This window comes from Acinonyx jubatus, chromosome B4 (assembly GCF_027475565.1).
Source record: "Acinonyx jubatus isolate Ajub_Pintada_27869175 chromosome B4, VMU_Ajub_asm_v1.0, whole genome shotgun sequence".
Lineage (NCBI taxonomy): Eukaryota > Metazoa > Chordata > Mammalia > Carnivora > Felidae > Acinonyx > Acinonyx jubatus.
This window is the reverse complement of record NC_069387.1, coordinates 123,451,688-123,475,714: the sequence shown is the minus strand read 5'-3', so window position 1 is coordinate 123,475,714 and position 24,027 is coordinate 123,451,688. Positions and strand designations below refer to the sequence as shown.

At 49.7% G+C, this 24,027-nt stretch overlaps 1 protein-coding gene across 1 annotated transcript in view; it reads left to right on the top strand.

The window, feature by feature from the left end:
• NUAK1 (NUAK family kinase 1) overlaps positions 1-24,027 on the top strand; it is a 73,264-nt gene that overhangs the window by 8,383 nt on the left and 40,854 nt on the right. The gene's annotated exons all lie outside the window — the stretch shown is intronic.

Genomic DNA, 24,027 nt, shown 5'->3' with positions numbered 1-24,027 from the left:
AAAACGGGTGAATTTGGTGATATGAAAATTATATCTCAATAAAGCTATTACTAAAAAAACAAAACAGGGGCGCCTGGGTGGCTTAGTCGGTTAAGCGTCTGACTTCGGCTCAGGTCATGATCTCACGGTCTGTGAGTTCAAGCCCCGTGTCGGGCTCTGTGCTGACAGCTCGGAGCCTGGAGCCTGTTTCGGATTCTGTGTCTCCCTCTCTCTCTGCCCCTCCCCTGCTGTGCTCTGTCTCTCTCTATCTCTCAATAATAAATAATGTTTAAAAAATTGAAAAACAAAACAGCAACAAGCCGGGGCTCAGGGGGGTGGGGGGAGTAAGGGGCTCGGGGGTGGAGGCCCATGTCTGTCAGGCCGCCAAGATTCCAGTCTGTGGGTCCACAGAAGTCTCATTCTAATGTTGTGCAAGACGAGGAAAGCAGTGACCTGTGTGCCGTGGCCACGAGAGCACCCTGGAACCAGAATGCCTGGATCCACGTTCTGTCCCACCGCTTAACAATTTTGTGACCTGGGGGTGTTACTCATCTCCTTTAAGCCTCTGTTTCCTCATCTGGGGCTTATGATGGTTCTTCTTCCCCAGACTGTTGAGAAGATGGAAGAAGATGCCGCGATGCGGCTGAGGCTTTAGACCCGTGCCTCACACATAGCAGATGCACAGATGCACAGCAGATGCAGCTGGGGCTTTTGCTGGTCTAAAAGGGCACATTTGTCTGAATTAGAAAATGGCGTCCCTCTAGGCGAGTGAATAGGAAAAGGCTCCCCTCCTGGCCTGCAGCAGCCCCAGACTGATGGCTCTGGGAGAACCAGATGCCATTCACTGGTCCCTCCACTGGGCCCCCGGGTGTATATGTTCTGCACACCGCCACCTGACTTACCTGGCGGTGGCTTTCAGTGTTCTTATTAGCTGCCACTCATCGCTGCTCTGTGGCTGAGTTGTGATATTCAGACACGACATACTAAAAACACATAACAAAGACACAACATATGTCGGGGGCTGACGTACCTTCTTTTTCTTTTAATCTAGTGGTAAAGCAGATGTATTGAATGAGTGCGTACTAAGTGCTCAGGACTGTTGGCAATTTCAGAGGAGAATATGACAAGTGCTGCCACCGAGATCCTGAGAACCTAGTTGGGGCGTGTGAGTAATACATCTGGAATAATCTGGGAACATGCGAGGTAGGATATCAGTGGGGTGGAGAGGAAGAAGTTCAGTGTCGTCCCTGCTACTTGGCAGCTGGATGATCCTGAGTGAGCCACACTTTGTCTCCGAGCTTCTGTTTTCTCGTCTAGAAAGTGTGGCTGCCGGCATCCCACCAAGTGGGATTGGTAGGAGAGAGAGGATTTGGAAGCTTCTGACGCAGAGCCTGGTGCCTAGCAGGCTCTTGAAAGCAAGGGCTGGTGCTACTCTTTTGGTGAGAAGTACCACATAGAGTACCCGGCGATCTTCTTATCTTGGATCATGACTCTCCCTGCTAAACACGGAATTTGCCACGTCCTTCAAGGTTCCCAGCTGGGTGTCCAGACTCCCACTTCCTTATTACTCTGTCTCGGCCCTTGGTCCGTTCCCTTCAGGACATGTAAACTACGGGGCGCCTGGGTGGCTCAGTCGGTTAAGCGTCTGACTCTTGATCTCTGCTCAGGTTATGATCTCACGGTTCCTGGGTTTGAGTCCTGCGTCGGGCTCTTCACTGACAGTGTGGCGCTTGCTTGGGATTCTCTTTCTCTCCCTCTCTCTCTCTCTCTCTCTCTCCTTCTCGCTGCCCCTCCCATGTGTGTGCGCTCTCTTTCAAAATAAATAAATTAAAAAAAAAAGAACATGTGAACTATGTGGGTTTGACGAATTGTCTGTGTATACCCTCCCCTTCCTCCCCCTTTAGGAGGGAAGCAGGGGTGCGTTCTTACTCCTCCTGCATTCTGGCCTGTGGCCTGGTGCCCTTCCTATAGTAGGTGCTCAGTAAGAATGAATGAATGAATGAATGACTGGGGAGTGCAGCAGCAATCCTGAGAAGGGGGGGCTCTGTGACCATGGGAGGCAGCAGGAAAGGTCCCTTGGGTCCCCACCCTCTTCCCTTTCTGGGTCATCCCCCTCCTCACCACTGTGTGGACAGGTGTGGAGAGCCTAGCATTGTCAGGTAAGTGCCTCTCTCTTTCAGCTCTGCACCCCTGCTGCCACCCTGGGCAGCTGCCCCTGCCCCCCACCCCCGCCCACCCCCCACCACCTCCTTGGGCTGCTCCCACAGCCCCCCATCTGAGAAGCCTGGTGGTCAGCTCTGCAGAGGAGGCAAGCTTTAGATGCAAAGTGCATTTGCAAGATTTGCAAACCGTTTTCTCCCTGGGTTGTAAATCAAGTGCTTTAGGAATTGTAAACCGACTGGAGTGCAGAGTTAATGTATGTCTGGAAAAAACACCATCATGATTTGCCTTTTAAACTCAAGAGAAGAATTCCATGTCGCTTACTTTCATTAGAGATACTGAGACAGCATGAAGTTTCCCCGGGGACCGTGCTAGGAGGCATGTGTGGTAGGTTCCCCCTTCCCTGGGAGGGGAGGGGGACAGCCGGGTTCCAGTGTCTCAGAGCCCAAGGGCAATTTCCCAGTGTGAAGGAGGGAGCTGCTTCTTTGTGTTAGAATTTTCTAAGGGCCCCCTCCCCTCCCCCACTCCCTCCTCTGTGTCAAGCTCCTCATATTCAAGTGGCTCCAAAGCCACCAAGACCGCTGATTGCTGCAGGTTTGGAATCCTTGCTGGCCATTGTCTTTCCCTCATGCCCTGGGCTCAGTTCACGTGTGATTTGCCTAACTGCCAAGGGACATGACTGCCAAGGGACACTCTGTGTCTTCTACAGGATGGTGAAAAGGAAGTGGATGATCCAATCTATGGATCTGAAAGGGAGCATGGGGGCGGGTTGGGTTTCAGAGCCTGCCTCAACCTCCTGTGTAACCTTGAGATGGTCAGCCTGGCTCAGTTTCTTCATCTGTGACATGGGAGTGGCTGTGAAGATAAATGAGCTGTGCGTCAAGGTCTGAGAAAAGTGTGTGGTCCACAGCAAACGCTCCTTAAGTGTTATTCTTGGAAGGAGCCCTCCTGGGAAAGGCAGGCCAGCGTGCCGGCTGTCCTTGTATCCCCGGCCGCCTGGGTGCTGCGTGTCACTTGAAGTAGGTACCCTAGTGTTGAGCCCCCTTTCTTCACCTGTAAATCGAGGGGCTGAGACAGACTGTTCTCCAGGTTCACAGGAAGAGAATCCTGGGATTCACTGAAGGAAATTGGTAGAATGTAGATTTCATTTCCTGTTGCTTGGTTTTTGGCCAAAGGACTCCTTGTTGCAGGGGAAGGTAAGTGTCTTTATTTCTCAAAACTCTTTTCCGATTGTCTGGTGCAGGCTTTGACAAGTGTAAGGAGACTTTCCCCATGTGGAGGGCCATTACCTTCCCGGTCCTCGGATCCCATTGGATCTATATACACTCCCCTTCAGCTCAAGGCAGGCACCGCTTTTTCAAGGATGTCTGTGAGGCAGGTTCTGTGCCAGATTCTGTGTGAGACAGAAAATTCTCACTTTTAAAGAACCTATCAGTTTTCTCATGTGGAAAGTGGGACGGTAATAGCAGAACATGCCTCCTAGGTGGATAATTACCTTGTACTGGTTCTTAGTAGAGTTGAAAGTGAACTTTTCCTTCAACTAGCAGAATGAGTGGGAGGGAAGAGGCTAACACTCCATTGAGTAGGTGAGCTCCGAGCCCAGCATGTGAATGTGTTTGGATGGAAAGGCAAGGCAAGGGTGTGCTCACTCTAGGGAGAACCCCAGCTTGCATTTTCTTCGTGGTCATAGGATATCTGTTTCCCAGGCAGAATCAAATGGGACGTCCAGGGGACGCCTGGGTGGTTCAGGCAGTTAAGTGCCCAACTCTTGATTTCTGCTCAGGTCATGGTCTCGAGGTTTGTGAGTTCCAGCCCCGTGTTGGGCTCCGTGCTGACAGTGCGGAGCCTGCTTGGGGTTCTTTTTCTCTTCCTCTCTGCCTCTCTCTCTCTCTCTCTCTCTCAAAATAAATAAATAAACTTAAAAAAAAAGCGCGACATTGAGGGAGGGAAACCTCCCTCATTGCATGAATGGGCATGCAAGCAGCTGACAGCAGAAATCCTGGAGAGGGGAGGAATTAAGTGGAAATCTCCACTGAGACCCATCCACCTTCTCCAATGTGTAGGAAGGTTCAGAGCAGATGGAGGGTATGTTCCCTAACGGTCTTAATAGCAGGAAACATTTACTGGGTGACGAGTGTGTGTGCCAGGCGCTGTTCTGAGTATATGCCTTCTGTCCTCTATCATCAGTGTGTTCATTTTGCAGTTGAGGAAGAAGAGTCTTAGGAAGGTCAAACGACTTGCCCAAAGTCTCAGAGCTGGGATTTAGGGCAGGGCTATCTGACATCAGGGTCATGGTCATAATCCCTTGGTTCCCTAGCCTTTCGTGGGATGGGACCTTGGAAGCTTCTGGAGCCCCCTGCTTTGGTTTTTTTCACCCACACACTGGATGGTGAACACCCACTGAACCCAGGCTCAGAGAAGTGGTCTCCAAGCTTGTGAACATGGCAATTGGAGGAACTTTGTTGCATAATCTCAACTAATTCAGTTATCCTTCTTGTTTATGTCCTCCCGGTGCCTAGTTCAGGGCCTCACACACAATAAGGATGCAACAAATACTTGTTGAATGGCTGTGGGGCGTTAAGAGTCAGCGAATAGTGTCAGGAGTCTTGGGGTCCGTCCCCTTCTTGCCACAACTTGAGCTGTGTGACCTGGGGCAAGATGTGTCCCTGCTAGGCTGCACCCGTCTGTAAGATGAGGGCTCTGGGACAGATTTTTTGTCAGGATTGATTATTCATTCAACAAACATTTGTCGAGGGCCAGCTGTGTGTCAGACACTGCTCTGCTCTGGGTGATAGCGAGAGAGTGATGGTCAGGAGATGGGGTTCCTGCTCTGCCAGAACCCCCTTCCCAGCCTCTTCCAGAGTCCGCATTCGGTGAGTCTGTGTGTCTTGTGCCCACGCTGCTCTGAAGTGGCAGTCACTGAGGCTTCCCTTGTCCCTCCACTAGAATCCTGGCTCCGCCAGGGCAGGGATTTCGTCGGTTTTCTTACCGATGAATCCCAAGCGCCTAGCCCCATGCCTGGTGAATGAACGTCAGTGATGTGCACGCACACAGGCCCAAATGAATGATTCAGGTATCTCTCTCGCTAATAAAATCACTGCATGTGAAACTTCTGGGGCTAAAGCCCAAGAAGAAAATTAAGGCACAGAAGTACCATGTTCCAGGAAAAACTCCGTCTCTATAAAAGCAAGATGCAGCCAAGGTTGGGAAGGCAGGTTTATTATCTCTGCTAGCTGTGGGATTAGGGAGTCAGGCAGGATTCCTCCATTTGTCATCTGGCGATGCTTTTTGCAAACCACAGAGAAAACAAAACAAAAACAAAAACTCTGCCCCTCCGCCCCTCTCCCCTCCAGCCCCCCCCCCCCCGCACGCCTTCTTTATTTCAAGCAGAAAACACACTTGCTTCTTAAAACAGCTCATGAAGGAAAAAATTATAACAAATATCTTGCATTTCTCTGGTGGCGGCACAGTCTGAATTCCTTTCAGCCCCACAATGAGTTCTAATTTTATGAAATGTTTGGATTAGCCACCAATTTTCCGGTGGAATTTCGGAGGCTTGTCCTTGCCCTTATGCTTGAAGCGGAGAAATCTCATAAAATCCATGCAGTGTCTTGGGCCCAGTGGGACGTTCCAGCCAGGGACAGAATGACCGACCAACAACAGAGTGGCGGGGCCAGGAGAGATGTCTCTGGCAGCTGTGGGCAGGCTTTGCGGGCGGTGCTGTGTTCCTGAACTGCAGTCTCTGGGGCTTGGCTGGGCTGCATACCTCTTCCAACTGATCATGGGCTATAAAAATTCCAGCCCGAGTACAATGCCTTGTACCTGACCTTGTACTTTCAATTCTTGGAGCCAGAGAACATTAGGGCATCTGGTAATTGGGTGAGAGGCATTTGATAACACATGGTGCTCTAAGCGCCCACCCCGCCTCCCCGCCCCCGTAGTACATATTGCCTGTGTTATCATTTCCCGTTTCCATTTCTTGTTCTGCCTTTAGACCTGCGCTGTCTAATAAGGACACATGTGGCTGTTAAAATTAATCACAGTTAAAACGCAAACTTCAGTTCCTTGCTCACACCAGCCCCCTTTTAAGTGGCTGATAACCCTGTGCGGCCAGTGCCTACCACTGGACGGTGCTGAAAATGTTTTTTCCATCGCCATAGAAATTCCAAAGGGCAGCGCTGCTCTAGATGCGGAGTTTAATGGGAGAAGTGTGCCACCCCCTTACTTGGCGTTATTGGCTCCATACGCAGTGTTTGTCACTCTCTGTGATTATCTCTGAGCAACCTCATTCATCATCTCTTCTGTATCTTGGGTCTAGAACACTGCCTGGTAGGTTGTAAGCACCCAGTAAAGATTTTTAGGATGAATGAAGTCTGATTCAGCATTGCTCTGCATGTGCCTTACGCATAGGGGGCCTTCAGATAATCGAACCAACACTTAAGAGGATTGTAATCATTGAATGGATTCACCTGGTATTTGTTGAGCACGTACTGTGTATCGGGCGATGCGGGAGGCTCCGGGGGTGATACAGACACGGATCCTCTAGCTTAGCCGATCCAGCGGTTCTTAAATTTGTGGGGACATGTGAATCTCCTCTGCTTGTCGAAATGCACCATCCTTGGCATGTACCCCAGAGAATCTGATCCAGCACGGCTGGGGTAGGACTTAGGGGGACCTGGGAGTCTTTAGCATTGTAACCGAGCAACGCAAGTGAGCACGGTGGAATTGGTTCGTGGTCTCTGCTTTGAAAAACACAGCTCTGGACAGTGGAAAGCTATTCATCTGGATACACCACCCCACTGTCTTCAGCGCACACCTTTTCTTGTGGTAACCGGAGCACCCTATGACCTTGGGGTTCTTATATCGGGCCTGAAGCTTGAGGTCTCTTTGCCTGATATCCTCCCATGGGGTAATAATAATGGCAAACAGTTACGTAGCAGTGATCGTGCCTGGCTGTAGCCTAAGCGTGTTAAATCACTGACCTAAGTTCATCCCCGTGCTAACATTAAGAGGTGCACACCATGGCTCTTCCCATTTTATGGTGGATAGACTAAGGCACAGAAAATGAAGTCACTTGCCCACGTTGGCGGTACCCGTAGATGGAATTCAGACCCTGAAATGCTGTGACGCCGCTGCTCACAGTCACTGGGCTTTGAGCAGCTGTCTCCTGAATGTTGGACGGGCCTTTATATCCTTTTCTGCCAGTTGCTTGGAAGCGAAGTTCAGGTGTGTTGATGAAATGCCTGTTTAGGGGATTAACATCTGTGGCCATTATGAGCTCTGTTGATCTACAAATGCCCATCCCTGGCCTCGAGGAGCGGAATTAACTCACGCCATTTGTCAGATATTCCCTTGAGCCCTACGTGCCAGCCCTGCACAGTACCGCCAGGTGGAAGGGACTCGCACTTGACTTAATGGAGGACACAAGGGATAGGCAGGGGCTTCCTGAGAAAGTGTCACATCCAGGATAGGCTTTCTTCTGGACAGGGAAAGCAACGTACATCTTAAAAACTAGGTGTTCCCTCATTTTGCTGCGTGTCATTCTTGCTGTTTTACATAGTTCCGCTGTATGCCTGTGTCACCCAGTAGGGCCTCTGTGTGTGTGTGTGTGTGTGTGTGTGTGTGTGTGTGTGACAGGGGTCTTTCCCCCACCATTTTTTAACCACTTAGAAATTCAGGAAACCCCTTAGAGTGGGGAGCGGCCCAGAATTCTCGACTCACTTGTGAGAGCCTTGAAAGACAGACACTTAGAGAGAAAGATAGACACCGACAGGTACTCCCTATGTGCCTCCTACAAGACACACTGAAGGAGGGCAGCTGACACGTGACTTCTCATTTCAAGCAGCTTTGTCATGGGGTGATGGTAACTACCAATTTGCAGTGAAAGAAGAGTAGCTGATCTGCCCACGGGGTCAAGGCAGCACCTGGGTTAGCTCCGGTCCGTCCGACCCCGCTGAGGGCAATTCCCACTACACCCCTTGTTCTCAGTCCTGGCTGAGCAGTGGAATAACCTTTTGAAAGCTCTCTGGAGATGGGGCCTGGGCATCGGCATTTTTTAACGGTCCCCCAACGTCACTGTCATGCAGCGAGTTGAGAGCCCCTGGCCGGCGCATGCTGAATGCAGAGGTCCGAGGGTCTGTACTCCTGAAGATGCCCCCGTTGGTGCCTGGCCAAGTGGGGACCTTCCCCACAAGAAGGCAGGTCCCCTCCCCGAGGCTTTCCACCGGTTTGCTTTCTCCAGGGAGGAGTGGTGTGTCCGAAGCCATCCCACTGGACCTGGGCCGGGACCTTTTGCTCTGTTGCATCAGAGGCTGCCCGTAAATCGGCAGCTGGCTTGTTTTCTTTCTAGGCCCCAGTTGTAGCGACCTTTGTGTGTCTGTTTATTTCAGGGAAATAATTCCATCCTGCAAAATCAATTCCCTGGGGGCTACAGAAGTACATTTGGAGGGACTTCTTTTAGTGCGGGTGACCTGAAATGTCCTCTTGAAAGAGGCCACAGCTGGTCCCCTTCTCCCAGCCCCTTCTCACTCTACCCTCTGACATTGTCCTCTCGACCTCTTGAGATTTTGAAGGTCTCATTGTAGTTTTCTTACTTACACATATCTCTGCATAAGGCCTATTTGTTAACACTAATAATAATAAAAGTAATTTGGAGCACTTAGCAGCACTGGGCACACTGCTCGGCATTTTCTGTGCGTTATCTTATTGTATTTTACTTTTTCCTGGCAGTGAGAGAGTAAAGTTTGCTATCTAGGGCTTTTGATCCCTAGCATGGAAGGGCTTACAGTCATGTCATGATTTGCTGGCCTTGTCGGAGGATGAAGGGTTCCATGGACTGTAGAGGCCGCCATATTGGGGCAGTCGACTTGGCGGGGATGACAATGGGTAGTTGGCTGATTGCACAGAGGGTGTAGGGAAAGCGGAGGGTAGTGCTACAGCCTCTAGTGTTCAACCTACCTTGAGCCTCAGTCAAAGAAATGGAGAATACGGGTTAATCTGATGCATCGGGTAAGTGGACATACTGAGTTACCATAGAGAACTCTAAGTGTATTTTTGCAGGTAATTGAAGCTCACCCATTGAAGAGCCAGTCTTTTAAAAAATTATAGCCATTTATGATGGAAATCTCTTATGCTTTCTTTCCTTCTTAAAACAAAGTACCTTGAAAATAAGACCTTTTTTTTTTTTTTTTTGATGTCTTTGGGGAACTTCTCCTGAATGGTCCTCAGAACTTTGTTTTGGAGTTCTTGTGTCTGCTATTTATAGTTTGTCTGCTTTCTCCCTCATCAGCTTTCATTGCTTTTTGTGACCTTTTTAAATGATAAAATTCTTCTTCCCCTATAGCAAAAATAATGCATGCCCAATGCTGAAAGCTCACACAACACAGAAAAGTTAAAGATTAAAGTTGTCCTGTCTTGATTCTATCGGTGAGGCTGCCTCTGGCGGCCTTCTACTTCCATTTTTCCACTTCCCCAAAGATTTGCTGTGACCACGCTTGTTATAAATATTAGTAGGAGAATTGTGGGTTACCATCTGTGGGGGCTCAGTGCATGGATTCGATGACATTTCTTGGGTGGCTTTCCTAAGGGTTTATTTCCCTTGCTTGTATAATCTTCACAACTGAACAGGCCCCAACGGTGACTTTAGTGAACTTCCGTTTTCTCCTGTAACAGGATGAACCATTGTGGGGGGCGTAGGGCTGGCCAGGGTCACTCAGGGAGCCCGCGTCCAAGCTGGGTCCAGTACATTTTCCATTTCACCGTCTCCCTGGGTTTGCGGGTTAAGGGATACGTGGCGTTGGAATGAAGGAGATGCTGCTGTATTTGAATAACTAAGACCAGGAAAAGACCTACCTTGGAGGGGGCTCCAGTGACAGATTTTTAAACTTCTTTTCTGCGGGAGTAAGTAGCAGAATGTGGCCTCCTGTTCGGCACACCAGACCCACTCTCTGTTTGAACATCAGTCTTAGATTAATACCGAGATGGACTCAGAAACACACTTGAAAGCAACTTGCATTATTATCCGTACATAGCTTACATTTTATGACCTGCTTAAAGATGCAGGGAGCATAAATCTTGGGGAGGACTGTCTTATTTACTTGTTCGTCTTTTCTGCAGATGGGATGCTTGCATCAGAGCCGGGCTGGCCTCAGATGTCTGATCCAGGACATTTTAGCTGAACTGTATGAGTCCATTAAACAAATGTAAGGGTTTTTGGGAAAAAGGGCTGTGTCTCAAACCAAATGTTTTACATAGAGAACATCTGGGGAATATTGGTATTTGTGTGTACAGTACATCAGAAAGCAGCTTGGTGGGGCTCAGCTGGGATGTTTCTGGCCTGTGGTTGCTGGATTTGACAGTTTTGTTGTAAGGGAAAAGTTCTTATGAAGTGTTGCCATAAAGGCAAGGCTCGCTCCAGGAAGGGCTGTCCTTGCTTAGCCGCGCACTCAAATTGTTCTGATTAGCTCCCTGGCCGGCTCGTCCACGAAGTCTCAACAGTCTGATATCTGAGCTAGTTTTCCCCAAGGCCGAACCCCTGGAGAAGGGAGGGTCGCAATGCCAGGACTCAGGGTGTTTCTTCTTTGCCCCATGGTTCCGGAGGTTTGATGAAACGTAGGAACAGGTGTGACCCAGGACCAGCCACAAAATCCAAGTACCTGGGCTGACAGTTGCACGTTGCCTTTATGACCCTGTGGGGGCCTGGGGAGTCCTTTTCTCTTAGTGTCAATGTTCCTGTCCTGCAAAACGAGTAGCCTGTCTCATGGGGTGGTGGAGAGAGTACAGTCAAGTAGGGCAGCATTTCTAACATAGTGTGTGGGGGTTGTTTGCACACCCGGGTATTCCATCCATGGGTTTGTGGTCTTACCTACAAGTACAGAGGCGATGTAGACTGGAGTGGAATCCGGGATATTATCTGGGTGGGTTGTCTGACTTCAGCAGCTTGCAGATCTTGGGCCAGCTTGGTGGTAGTGAGTGGATGGATGTTCTCATCCTTACAGAAGTTAAGACAATATTATGTTCATCATGTCTGATTAAATTCAACACCACTAATGTTCTTGGAATGTCTGCTGTGTGCCAGACTCTTTCCTAGATATTGGGGACACGAGGGTGAACAAGGCAGTTAGGGTTCCTGTCCTGTAGGCTCTGTTTGCTGTGTGTGTGGTATTGACCATGAATGATCCTCCCTTTTGTTGGGTTATATGTTGACTGTGATTTAGGTAGCACGGTTGAGGACTAGTATATTCATGTGCTCAGGCGGCCATAACAGAATTCCATACATCAAGTGGCTTAAATAACAGAAATTAATTTTCTTATGGTTCTGGAGGCTGGACGTCCAAGATTGGAGTGCTGGCAGGGTTTGGTGTCTGGTGAGGCCTCCCTTCTGTGCCTGCAGACGGCCACCTTCTCACTGTGTCCTCACAGCTCCTTTGTGGGTGTTTGCATGCTCGCGGGGGTCTCTTCCTTTTCTTATAAGGAGTCTCGCCCTGTTGGATCAGGGCTCCACCCTTATGGCCTCATTTACCCTTACTTACTTCCTTAAAGGCACTTCCTTCAAATATAGTCACATTGGGGTTTAGGGCTTCAAGGTCTGAATTTGGGGGGACACAATTCAGTCTACAACAACTGGTAAATATTTTATACACGTGAACATTCTTTGGCAGAGAATAATGGCTAGACTTTTTCCACCAAGATAGGTCAAAATGATCCTTACAGAACCCCCAACCAGCCAGAAAAAAAAGGCAAAACTGCACGGCAACAGCTTTATTGTGGTGTGAGAGGAAATTATTGTAAAAATTACATCTGGATGGTTCCTGAGGATGGCATCTTCACTCATACCAGTCAAGTGAGACATGGCCCATTTTATGGAGGAGGTGACTGAGTATAAGGCATGCACTATGTGTGAGCAAAAGGGACAGTGGAGATGTGTCCTTTTTAGGGATGGAAAAATGAGTGGGTAAAGTAAGACTCAATTCTGGTCTTATTTAGGAGTGTGAGTGAGACACGGAAGTAGAAGTGTGTGTGTTTGTGTGTGTGTGGGGGGTGATGCATGGAAGGACTTCTCAGGAGGCCCCACCTCTGCGCACATACACCAGTTCACCTGTGATCTCACAAAAAGACACTTTTCTGGGAAGGGTCTTGGAGTCCTAGAAAAAGCATCTTCTTGGCCAAACTCTAGGGTCATGTGCTTACCTATTGGCATCAGGAGGGACTGGTAGTTTCCTTGTCCATGCTAAACCCTCTGTATTTTCTGGTCCCATCCCCCACCCCGCCTACTCCTGACTTCTCTAGCCCACGACACCGAGGGTGCTTGCCTCCTTAGTAACCTTGTTCTCTTTTCTCATGCCAATGCATTGACATCTCCCAGTAGAAGTTAGGGGTCTTGGTTGCTAATGACAGAAATGACATTGCTAATGACTCTGTGACTCATTTAAGGAGAAAATTAATTTGTAAGGTCTCGTGTATCCCACAGGACCAGGCTGGGGGAAGGAAGAAACCCAATGCCCCAGCCATCTTTAAACCGCTCAAAATTCAATTCTGGGGAAAGAGCGTCTTCTTAGCCAAATTCTAGGATCATGGGTCCACCCACTGGTATTGGGAGGGTGCTTTATCTTGAGTGACAGTCTTTAAAACTGGCATCCTCAGAGCAAAGTCAGGGCATTTCTGCCAGTAGAAGGATGAATGGGTGCAGGACAGGGAGGAGCTCCCATGTCCCCCTCCTTTTCCAGTTGGATTGCAAGCAACTTGAAGGGAATGCCTGGGTCATGTTTTGCAGGATCTGGATCAGTGCCTTATCCAGAGCAGATCTCCCAAAATTGCTTGCAGGAGAATTGACTCATGATTGCTTCATTTTGGGGACACACCTCCCAGACCCTCCTCTCTGATTCTGCCTCTTGCCCAAGTGCATTGGCTGGGCTCACAGAGAAAACCAAGAAAGACCAATGGATGTGCTTTTGAAGATGGAAGCATTTAAATATTAGCTTAAAACAAGACGTGGGGTGGGGATAAGGCGGTGTCTTCAGAGACTGATACAGCTCATATTTATCAGATACCCACTATGTGCCAGGCACTGTGGCACTTGCTTTGTGGGTGAGGTACAGAGCTTAAGAATACAGTTATTAGGTGTAGTGAGACCCAGATGTCCTATGTATTAGTTGAGTGCCCTAGGGTGTGTTACTTCACCTCCCTCAGTCTCAGTTTATATTCATTGAGAAAGCAGAAATAATAACGTTTTTGCAAGAATTAAATGAGTGAAAGGTTGAGAAACAGGGTGGTGCCCAGTGCCTGGCCCATAGTCAGGGCTTATAACCAGTAATTATTAGGCTTACTCTCAGCTATTGTGAATTATCTCCCAGTGCTTCTGGGTGGGTACTATTATTATCTCCCTTTTATGGATTTATTTATTTGCTTGTAAATAATGGAAATCTATTTTTCACAGTTCCGGAGGCTGAAGTCCAAGGTCAGGTGCCCGGGAATTCTGTGTCTGGGGATGGCTCCCTGCGTGGTTTATGGACGACCATCTTCTCACATTGTCCTCATTTGTCATAAGGGACCAGAGAGCTCTCTGGGGTCTCTTTTGTAAAGGCACTAATCCGTTCTTGAGGGTTCTACCCTCATGACCTAATCACTCCCCGAGGGCCCCATTTCTAAGTACCATCATGTTATCTCCATTTTAGAGACAAGGTCAGGCTCAGTGATTTCAGGACAAGTAGGGATTCAACACTTGAGAGGCAGATAAATAAAAGAAGACTCAGTGGCAGGTAGCTGTGTTTAGACATCTTTTTAAGGGTCCTTTTCACCCCCCCCCCAGCTATATTGAGATATTATTGACATATAACATATGTAAGTTTAAGGTGTAGAACGTGATGACTTTATACACATATATATTGCAAAATGTTAACCCTTAGTTAACCATTTCATCCCGTCACGTAACTATCATTGTATGTGTGTGTGTGTGCGTGTGCGTACATGTGCACAAGTTCATGCATGGTGATAACACTTAAGATCTCCTCTCTTTAACAACTTTCAAGTACGTAAGGCAGTGTTGTTAACTGTGGTCATTATACTGCACATCAGATCCCCAGAACTTACTCATCTTATAGTTGGAAGTTTGTGCCCTTTGACCAACATCTCCCATTTCCCCACCCCTCGGGCCCAGGCAACCACCAACGTATTCTCTATTTCTATCAGGTTTGCTTTATTGGATTCCACATATAAGTGAGATTGTACAGTATTTGCCTTTCTGTGTATGATTTATTTCACTTGACAAAATGTTCAGGCTCCTTTTTAATATCTTGGAGTCCATTTGAGCCACAGCTTTTTGCCCGCAAGGCACTGGAGGTAAGGTGAGTAAAACAGAAATGGTCTCTGGGTGAATGGCAACCGAGGTCAGCAAAGCAGACCTATATCTGCATTCCGGGGGCTCATGGTAGGGGACAGATCTGGAGGAATTGGTCAGCTGAAGAAGCTAGTTGCAGATGATAGGGAGTGGAGGGATCCCGGCAGATAAAATGACAAGCGCAGGAGTGCCTGGGTGGCTCCGTGGTTAAGTGGCTGACTTCGGCCCAGGTCATGATCTCACGGTTCGTGAGTTCAAGCCCCGCATTGGGCTCTGTGCTGACAGCTCAGAGCCTGGAGCCTGCTTCAGATTCTGCATCTCCCTCTGTCTCTGCCCCTCTCCTGCTCTCTCTGTGTGTATATCTCTCTGTCTCTCCAAAATAAATAAACATTAAAAAAACTATATTTAATTAAAAAAAAAAGAAAATGAAAAGCACAGATGTCCAGAAGCATCACACTCTCCACTCGGGCTGTTCTTTGGGTCGCGGTAAGAACCACAGTCCCCTGCCCCAACCTCCCTGGGGGTAGGAACTGAGTGATGGGTGCTGGATGAAGCTCATGGAGGTCACCTGCCTAAGGGGATGGCAGAAGATGCCCGCTGGGGACTGAGCGTGCTCCTTGGGGGTCAGGCTGCATTGCCTGGGGCTGGGCATGTATAGCTGGAAGTGCTGCTGTGACAGGCATGCCCGGCAGGTTTGTAGGGAGTTGATTAGCAGGCTGGGAAGCATCGGGGTAGATTGTGCAGTGGCGCTCTGGAGCAGGGCCCAGCCTGCTCACTCTCGGGGCAGTGGACAATGAGAGCTTCCTTTGGACAGAAAAGAAACTCTGGTTTGTGAGAAGATGCTGAATGAGGCCCCCAGAGGGACGGATTGTAGCCCATCCACTGTTCCTTACCTGTCTGGTATGTCTTTGCACACTCTGATTGCCACAATTCAGCTTTCCGAATAGGAGCTCTGTCGGGATAAAAATAACGTCTGAAGAATCTTTCCTTTCACTTATTTATAAAATCATCTGTGGTTAAAACACGCAATATAAAGCCACGCCCCTCCTTTTTTTTTTTTTTTTGCACATTCTATATATTTCACCATCTTAAGAAATTAAAAAAACACCTTTTTTCTTTGTTCTGCTCACCCGGATCAGCTAAATTCAAGTGACTAATTCTTGTTGCCCCCCTTTGGAAAACTAATTATGTTTCTCAGGTCTTTTGTGGCCCTTGTGCATTGTTCGCAAGGTCAGGGCTACAGCAGCAGCCTGAAGTTAATATTTAAAAGCGCTGTTTTCAGTGAATTAAGAAATAATGGGATAAAACCCTCCCAAGTATGCCTATTCATGTGTGATATCAAATCAGGCTTCAGAAATTGGAACGAGGTTTGGACTGAATTGGACTAAAGACCGCGTCCCCTGCATGTCTGTGGGCAGAGAGCCCCCTGACATTAGATGGAGGTGAGATACTGTGCCGTGCTGTGAGACAGGTCCTACTTTGCCAGCACGCTTGGGAGTATCTCCCCATCTTGGCTTATTACTAACGCAGCAGGTCTGGGGCTTGGCTGCTCTGGGGCCTGCCTCGTGTGTGCATGGCTAATCTTTGGGTGGCCGTTTTAGTCCTGCTGCCAGCTGTGGCTTGGAATTTGATTAGCACTCCTTGTCCAGAGTATTAATCTCAGACTGAAGTGAGATTCAGGAATCTTCCTGCAGCTCCAGTGCTGTTATTAACTCTGTGAACTTGGGCCTGTGCTTTAACCTCCCTGGGACTCAGTTTCCTCACCTATAAAATGAGGGGGTTGGCATAGAACATTCTGAGGTCCTCGCAGCTCTGACATCTGATGTAACGGTGATCAGTGATCGTTACACCTCGTGCCTGTGACTGTTTGCCTTCTCAGCCTTCCACCCTGTACACAATCTGTCAACCTGGTGGGGCTGGACCGCTTGTCATCCTCATCTGCAGATGAGGAAACTGAGTCTATGATAGGCTTGCCTGAGTACCACTGTTCAGGGGCACCTGGCCAAGTTGCCGTGACTGAGGGCAAGGCCGAGGTGCTGATGTGGTTTCTTGGCTGGGCTTGGAGATTGATAAATACAAATTACACAACCCTAAGCATATCCAAGCCGGGTTACGAACGGCATCAGAGTTATTGGATGCTACCGGTCGAGGCTGTCCAACCTCTGCCCTCCGGCCAGGCCCTTCCTCTCCCTCCCCAGGACAGTTGGAATCTGGAAGAAAAGCAGCTGCACTTTAGAATTCTGAGTTGGTGTTGCATTTGGCTTTTAGAAACGTGAAAGCCCAAAAATAAACAGCTGCCTGGCCACTCGAGTTCCAGCTAAACAGGCCTGCGTTTTCTGTCTCTCTGTGACTCTGCTGTGGTCTGTGTAGCATCTCTTGTGCTAGCAGAGGCCTTTTTTACGCAGGGGGGCTTGGGGTTGTTCATTAGAGCCTGGAGAGACTTCTGGAGGCTTCTGCTAAGAGAAGGCTCCCCACAGCCCCAGCCACATCCTCTGTCACAGAGCGGTCAGAACGCGAGGCTCCGGGGCTCGCTTCCTCTCTCCTCCTTTGGAGACATTTACTTTTTCAGGTGTGGGAGCCCCAGGTTGTGTGCAGAGCATGAAGTAACCCGTTAGCAGCCAGCTTCTGGGGCCTCGCAGCATGGGAGCAAACCTTCCATTTGCCGGGGGTTAAATTAACGCGGGTCGCAGCATCCCCTCAGGGAAGCAGCTTGTGTTCAGTCCCCCTCTATATAGATGGGCAGTTCGTTAATTCTCATTAATCATCCAGTGTTGAATATGACCGCATGGTGTTTGGGTTACGGCGTAAGAAGTGCCATCATAGCGACATTAACTCTGGTTTAAGTAACATAATGGCAGTTCTCATGCTGCAAAGGGCGGCAGAATCACCTGGGAAGCTTGTAGCAACTGCTGATGCTGGAATTCAGTACATCTGGGGTGGGGCCCGGAAGCTGCATTTTGACACTCAGCACCCACAGCCCCCCTGGGCTGCCGGGGCCTGGTGCAGGTGGTGTTCTCGCTCCCCACTCTTTGAGGGAGGAACTGCGCTCCCAGACAATCAGATTATGTGCTCTGAACTGGCTTGTTGCTTGCTTTTGCCATGGCCGCTGTTGTTAACTTTCCATTGGCCTTTCTCCGCACCCCTGCCCCCCATCCTTTGATTCCTGCCTGGTCAGCCATGGCCGCTATCTGGTGTTTACAAACCCCAGCGCAGTACAAGGAGTGTAAACGTGCCCGTAATTTCTGAGCTGTGAATTCCACTTCCTTTGTGGCATCACCCCATGCAACAATGACACGCTTAGCCCAGTCCTTGAAGAGGGGTTGTGGAGAGCAAGGGAAGCCTTGTGCACGTCGATAAAAAACATCCCAGGCCTCTCTGGGGGTCCCGTGAGCAGGCCCTAGCCCCGTCGGATAAAAATCTGATTTGCTGTTCAAATTCTGGAAATAGAACACATTTTTCATGTGAGAAAAATGAGCGTCATCGGAGGACACATCATCTCTGATGGGGAGTTTTTGGAAGTCAAGGATGGAGAACCGACTTAGAGAGGATTATATTTTCAGAAACTTTTACAAGATTAAAGGGCTGGTGGTGGTACAAGGGGGTTGCCGTTCTTTGAAGAAAAAGCTTTTCCTTACACACGCCATGCTCCCTGGCGTCTGGGCGCATCTCCTCAGCGCGTGTTGATACAGCTCTTGGCTTCCAACCTGCTTCTGTCTGAAAAAACATCCATGTAATGACATGAATCAACAAGCCGGAGAGGAAGAGGCCCATGGGCCCCGTGGAGGACTTGGCTCGGGTCCCTGTAGGGTCGGTTGCATCATGGCAACTTGCTCGAGTGTTGTCTCGAGTTGGCCAGGCTCCTCAAAAAGAGCTGGGGGTCATTTAATTAATTAGGGGCTTTGGCTGCAGGATGGCCTCCTGGGTGGCATCACCGTGGTGACGGCCACGCATAGCCTTTCTGAATGGAAGCCATTTGGTGATCCTGGGGTCTTTGGATCTGTGTGGCCGGGGTGGAACTGTGCCTTGCCACGAACTCTGACCATCAACCAGATAAGAGCAGGAACCCCTACGCCGGCCTCCACCCTGATTTGGCTGCTTACCTCCACTGCAAGTGGCCTCCGGGCCCCTTGGTGAGAAAAGATCCCCGAGCTGCTCTGACTCAGTGCCCTGGAGCTCCTGTGGCCGGGTATGAGATCACACCTTGTGAATGGCCGGGAAGCTGCCAGCTCCTATTGCCGGGATTAGAATGCAAGCTTGTTCCTACTAAGTGATTCTAATGCCGTGTTTATGGTCGTGTTTCTTCCCCGCTACTCAGACCCCCAATTCTGCCTCCTGAGACCTCACATATGACCCTATAAAACTTCATGTGCTTGGAGGGGTCCCTTCACACTGACCTTTGAGAGCTTCTGTCACTTGCCGTGTTTGCCGTCTACCCCAGCTTCATCCACAGCTTCTAGAATCAGCAGGTGGTGGACTCAGGCTGCTGCGGGTGAAGTCTTAGCACTATCTTTTACAAACTGTGTGAGTTTGGGCAGTATTTGTCTTTTCTGTGCCTCAGTTTCCTCCTGTAACAAATGAGGTTTTAGTTAGGATTAAATGAGATAAGGTCCCCTGGCACACAGCTAACACTTACTAAATGCTAGTTACTGCTATTATTAAGAATAGTGCCACTGATCTTAAACTGTTGCTATGTCCTGGCCAAAGAGCATTAAGACCTCACTACTCAAAGTGTGGTCCCTGGACGTGCAGCGCTCTCATCACCTGGGGGTGCACTTGCCAGAAGTGCGGAATCCCAGGCCCCACACTAGACCTTTGCATCCGGAGTCTGCATTTTAACAAGCTGTCCGTGGCCCCTGTCTGAGAAACACTGTTCTAGGACAGTCTCTGCAGGCTGACGTGGCAGTGAATGAGCATCTGTGGGAGGTGGCTGTGGAGGGAAAAGGGCAGTGATTCTCCTGGTCAGAGCCTGGCAAATGTAGAACCTGCCCAGAAATACCTCCACTCCCCAAAGCAGGACAGGAAGACGGCTGGCTGCCCCCCTCTCTGCAGGCGCACAGGCTGGATGTGAATTTTAACCTGCTCTTGCTTACTTATTACAAATCTGGGGAAGGGGAGGAGGTATGTACTGAAAGGGGAAGGGAGAGGCCTATAAGATGATTTGCTGTGGGCTCGTCCCCCCGAAAACATGGTCCAGGACCCTGTATCTGCCAGGCCTCGTTTATAGTCATCACCATCAGTAAAAGCACCTACTGTGCTCCAGGCACTCTACTTGTGTTACTCCCACTCCTTACAACAGCCCCAAGAGGTGGGCCTTGCTAGCCCCATTTTACCGATGAGGAAACTGAGATCTGTGATGGTCAGGCTCCCGGAACGAGGTCAGCTAGTCAGTAAAAGCCTGGCTTTCACAGCCGTCTGCCTCCCAGAACCCTGCCCAGTGACCAAGCTCTTAACATTCACAGCAGCCGCTGTGGCAAAGGACACCCAGCAGGCTGCAGAACAGGTGGCTGATGGTGATTATTCCACAAAGGAAAAACTGCCTCCATGGAAGAGGAGACTGGGCCTGTTACATTTAACAAGGGTTGGGGACTGGCTGGGCTCGGTGTGCCTCTTAAACAGGCAGGCACCGCAGGGCAGAATTCACAGGTCCGCAGCCAGCCCCGCTGCTGCCTACGGTTTAAACATTAAACTATAGGGTGGCCTTATTTAAAGGCAGACCGTTTTATAAGGCACACGGTGCTGTCTAGACTTGGGAACATTTATGAAAGTGGTTGTACTGCGCGTGAGTTCCCGTCACTCTGAAGGCGGAGTGACATCTCTCTGGCTCGTGCAGGAACAAATTGGATGTTTTGGGGGGAGGGTGTATGGTTTCAGACATTTGGTAATCTCTTCCTGCTGGGCCCTTTCCCCACCTCTATCTTTCTTTGTCGATGTGGGCGAGGACTGAGGGAAACTGGAGAGAAGGTTTTCTCCAGAATTCTGGCACCCGTGCGTGTTTCTTTGGTAGCCTTCGGTCACGAGGAAAATTGCGTGATCACTTGTGTAATTTTTGCTCGTTGCCCTTGTCCTTCCCCTCCTCTGCTCCCCACCCCCCACCCCAACCTTGAGGGCTGGGGCAGAATCTTGCTGGTTTTTCCTTTTGTGTAGTCCCAGCACTGTGCTTGGTGCCTGGTAGGTACCCAAAAGGAGTAAGTGAATGAACAGTCCAAATGCAGAGAGGCTGAAGTGGATGTCTTGAGGCCATCTTCTGGCCTCATTCTAGGCCATTCTATTCCCCTGGTCACCTGCACAGGTGACCATAAGAAGGAGATGGGGGCAGGGGGGGGGATAGTCCTGGGGTTGCTTTATCCTTCTGTCTGGTCTCAGGCTCAGATGCCATGGTGATCATGGTGGGTGAGCCCCAGCTGCTCTGGGCTTCCTGACATGTCAGAGGAGGGTACAGTTTAAAGACCTGGAGAGAGATTCTCCTGACTTTTATGTACTTGGGGAACATATGTTCCCTAGGCCTTTACTTGCTGGCCCATGAGGAACCAGGAGGAATTCAAGTGTGCTCCAAGAATGAAAGGAAGGAAAGCAGGAAGGCCCTATATAGGGGGCAGTCTCTTCAGGTTAAACATGCTGCCATTTATTGAACACTTATCCTGGGCCAGGCATGTTCCAAGCACCTGACGTCCCCTTCTTTCCCTACTTGATGGATGAGGAAACTGGAGCACAGAAAGGTTATGTCACCTCTCCAAGGTCACACAGCTAATGAGTGGTTTTAGCCCGGACTCAAAGCCATGTTCCTGACCACTACATAACACAGCTTTGCCTTGTGCTGGCTCAGGTTATCCTTCGACTTCATGAAGCAGGCACCACCTTAAGTTACAGGAACTACACTTATAGATCTCTTTCTCCTTTTATAAACAACTCTTTGAAATTGTGACAACCATTCTTAGCTTTCTGGGTCCTACAGAAACAGGCCATGAGCTGGATTTGGTCACAGGCTGAATATGCAGCAAACCAAGAAGCATTTCAGAGGGTGCAGAATGTCCCCACGAAGATGAAGTAGGGAAAGGTGTGGAGAGAGGGAGGTGGCCAGGAGCTGCCTCATCCCCTAAAGGGCTCAGGGAGGGTTTCCCTAAGGGATCCTGGAGCTGAAGCCTGAATAAGGATGTAAAGATCCGTGACGTGTAGAGCACTTGGCACAACGTCTGCACCGTATAGGAAGTGCTCCACGACCACCTGCTGTTATTACAGTGGTTGTTACTGTGTCCGTGGTTTGCCATTAACTGGCTCTGCGACCTTGGGTGGGTCATCTCACTGCCCTTGGGAGTTGAAATGAGAGTCTCCCCCTGGCCTTGACAATTGCATGGTTCTAAGTGATTTCTAGCCCGCCTTCTTCGATGGACTTCCCACCAACCCTTTGAAAGAGGGGACAGAATGAGCCCTCTTTTACATTTTCAATAGAAGATTCATTGTAGGAAGAGGGAAACTTTTGTGGAGGGACAACCACCATGGTTATTAACATTTATGGAGCCCTTTTAGTTTCCTCAGTGCTGAGTGGGGTTTTGTTAGAATGTGAGCACTTTCCTTTTCATACTGGGCTGGAAACATCCCCCTGGCAAACGGCGCTGTGAGACAGTCGGCCTCCTGCCCCACTGTTGGGGGGAGCTGACCAGTGGGCTTATTTTCTTACCCCCCAGAATGTCTTTACCCTCCCCTGACCCTGGATGGGGAAAGAATTTCTTCCTATTGTCCTTTGACAGTAGAGCCTCCTTGAGGCCAAGTTCAGCCTGCTGCATAATCAAAGGGGTGGTTTCTCCCCTGGCCCATCTTTAGTCCATGGAGGAATGCAGGAGGTGGTCCAACAGCCACCCACATCCTCCATGGCCTGTGTGTGCTCACTGTCTGCTTCCTCCGAGAACAAGCTCCCAGGATCGCAGGCCCTGCTCAGACAAAATAAAGCCTTCCAGTCATATCTTTACATTTGACGTCAGCGCAGGGAGGCTTTTCTCGCTGCATACTGAATGGGGCTTTCGGAGGGCCTTGAGCCCGGCACCCTGGTGAAAAGGGGCCTTGAAGCTGGAGGCTCAATCATCTCTGGGCAGCCTCCTTTTATCCGGCCTCCGCCTCGGGGTCTGCTCCCAGTCTAGGGGAGGACGGTGCCTCTCCCTGGGTTTACAGCAGGGCGTCCAGCGTTTCCAGTCTGCTTTGTCCATTCCTCGATTGCCCTTGCAGTAGGATGCCAGAGAAAAACGAAGCATCTTCCCAGTGTGCCTGTCTTGGTGGTGGTGTTTGACTAGAGTGGTCCTTGTTTTTATGCTCCGGTTTCACTGTCGCTTCTCTGGTCTGGGTTCTCATCACCTAACCGCAAACATCACCCCTGCCTCCCCCTCCCTTCCCTCCTTCCTCCTCCCTCCTCCTTCCCCTTCTGTCTACCTAGCACCTGCCTGCCTGCCCACACTAAGGGTTTTTCAGGCCTGCCACGTGCCAACGCGGAGTTAAGCACGGGAGATAAAGCAGTGAATAAGATCCCCGCTAGTTTAGAGCCAAGTAATGACACAAATACTGATTTTATTACAGCTGGGGAGGCTTTTGCAAAGGAGAGATATGTGGGCCTGCTAGTCCATTGACATTTGTTGGGAGGGCAGCAAATGGCAAAAACAGCAATAATAATAGTAGCTGCCCAATTCTCATTGAATTATAGATGGGCTGATTGTAGTTTCCATGTATAGTGCCTGGTGGGGACCCGGTGTAAACCAGAAGATGCAAACGTTCCCAGATGTGAGTAGCTTCCTGCTGAGGCTGACGGGGCTTCCCCCTGTCGTAATCGAGGTGTGGCCGTGGGCTGCTGGTAATGAGGACGCTGTCTCTCCGGGGTATTTCATGTCTCTGTGATCCAGAGGGATGAGTTAAATGCCTTCATCTAGGAGAGGGTGGTCCAGGTGAGAGCTGACGTCATAGGAGGACCACTTTGGAAGGGACTAAGCTGGCTGTTGGTAACAAGCTTCCTTGTTACCCATGGACACCTTCCTCCCCCCCCCCCCCCCCCCGAGTACTTTTTGCCTCCCTTAGAGCCAGGGTGAACTAAATTACCAAGCAACTTGTTTAGGAGCAAAGATGAATCCACTGGCCAACATATTTTTCCTCATTAGATTCCCGTTGTCATTTAATGCCTTTTTATTTATGTGTTTTCTTTTGAGCGATTGCTCTGCGCGTTGGCCCTGGCAGGCCTCTACAGTTTGGATTTGCAGACATTGGCACGGGGATCATCTGGGGCCAGGCAGGGAGTCTGGCTGTCCCTCCCTTTGTTTCATCCTGATTTTTCTATAGCAGAGCCTTTTTGTCTCGTCACGTCACGTCACGTCACGTCATGTGCGATGGAAGGTGCCCGGGGCCAGAGGAAGGATGAAGGAAGGATTTGGCCTCTGAGCAGTTGCACAACCACAGCATAGGCTGGAGTCTTAAAACGCTGCATTTGAGCAGAACTGGCCTGGAGAAGCGCCGTGCAAGGAAGCTTTCACCAGCCATTGCTGCGGCAGCTGCCCGCTGGGGCTGAGTGATCCTGATTTCAC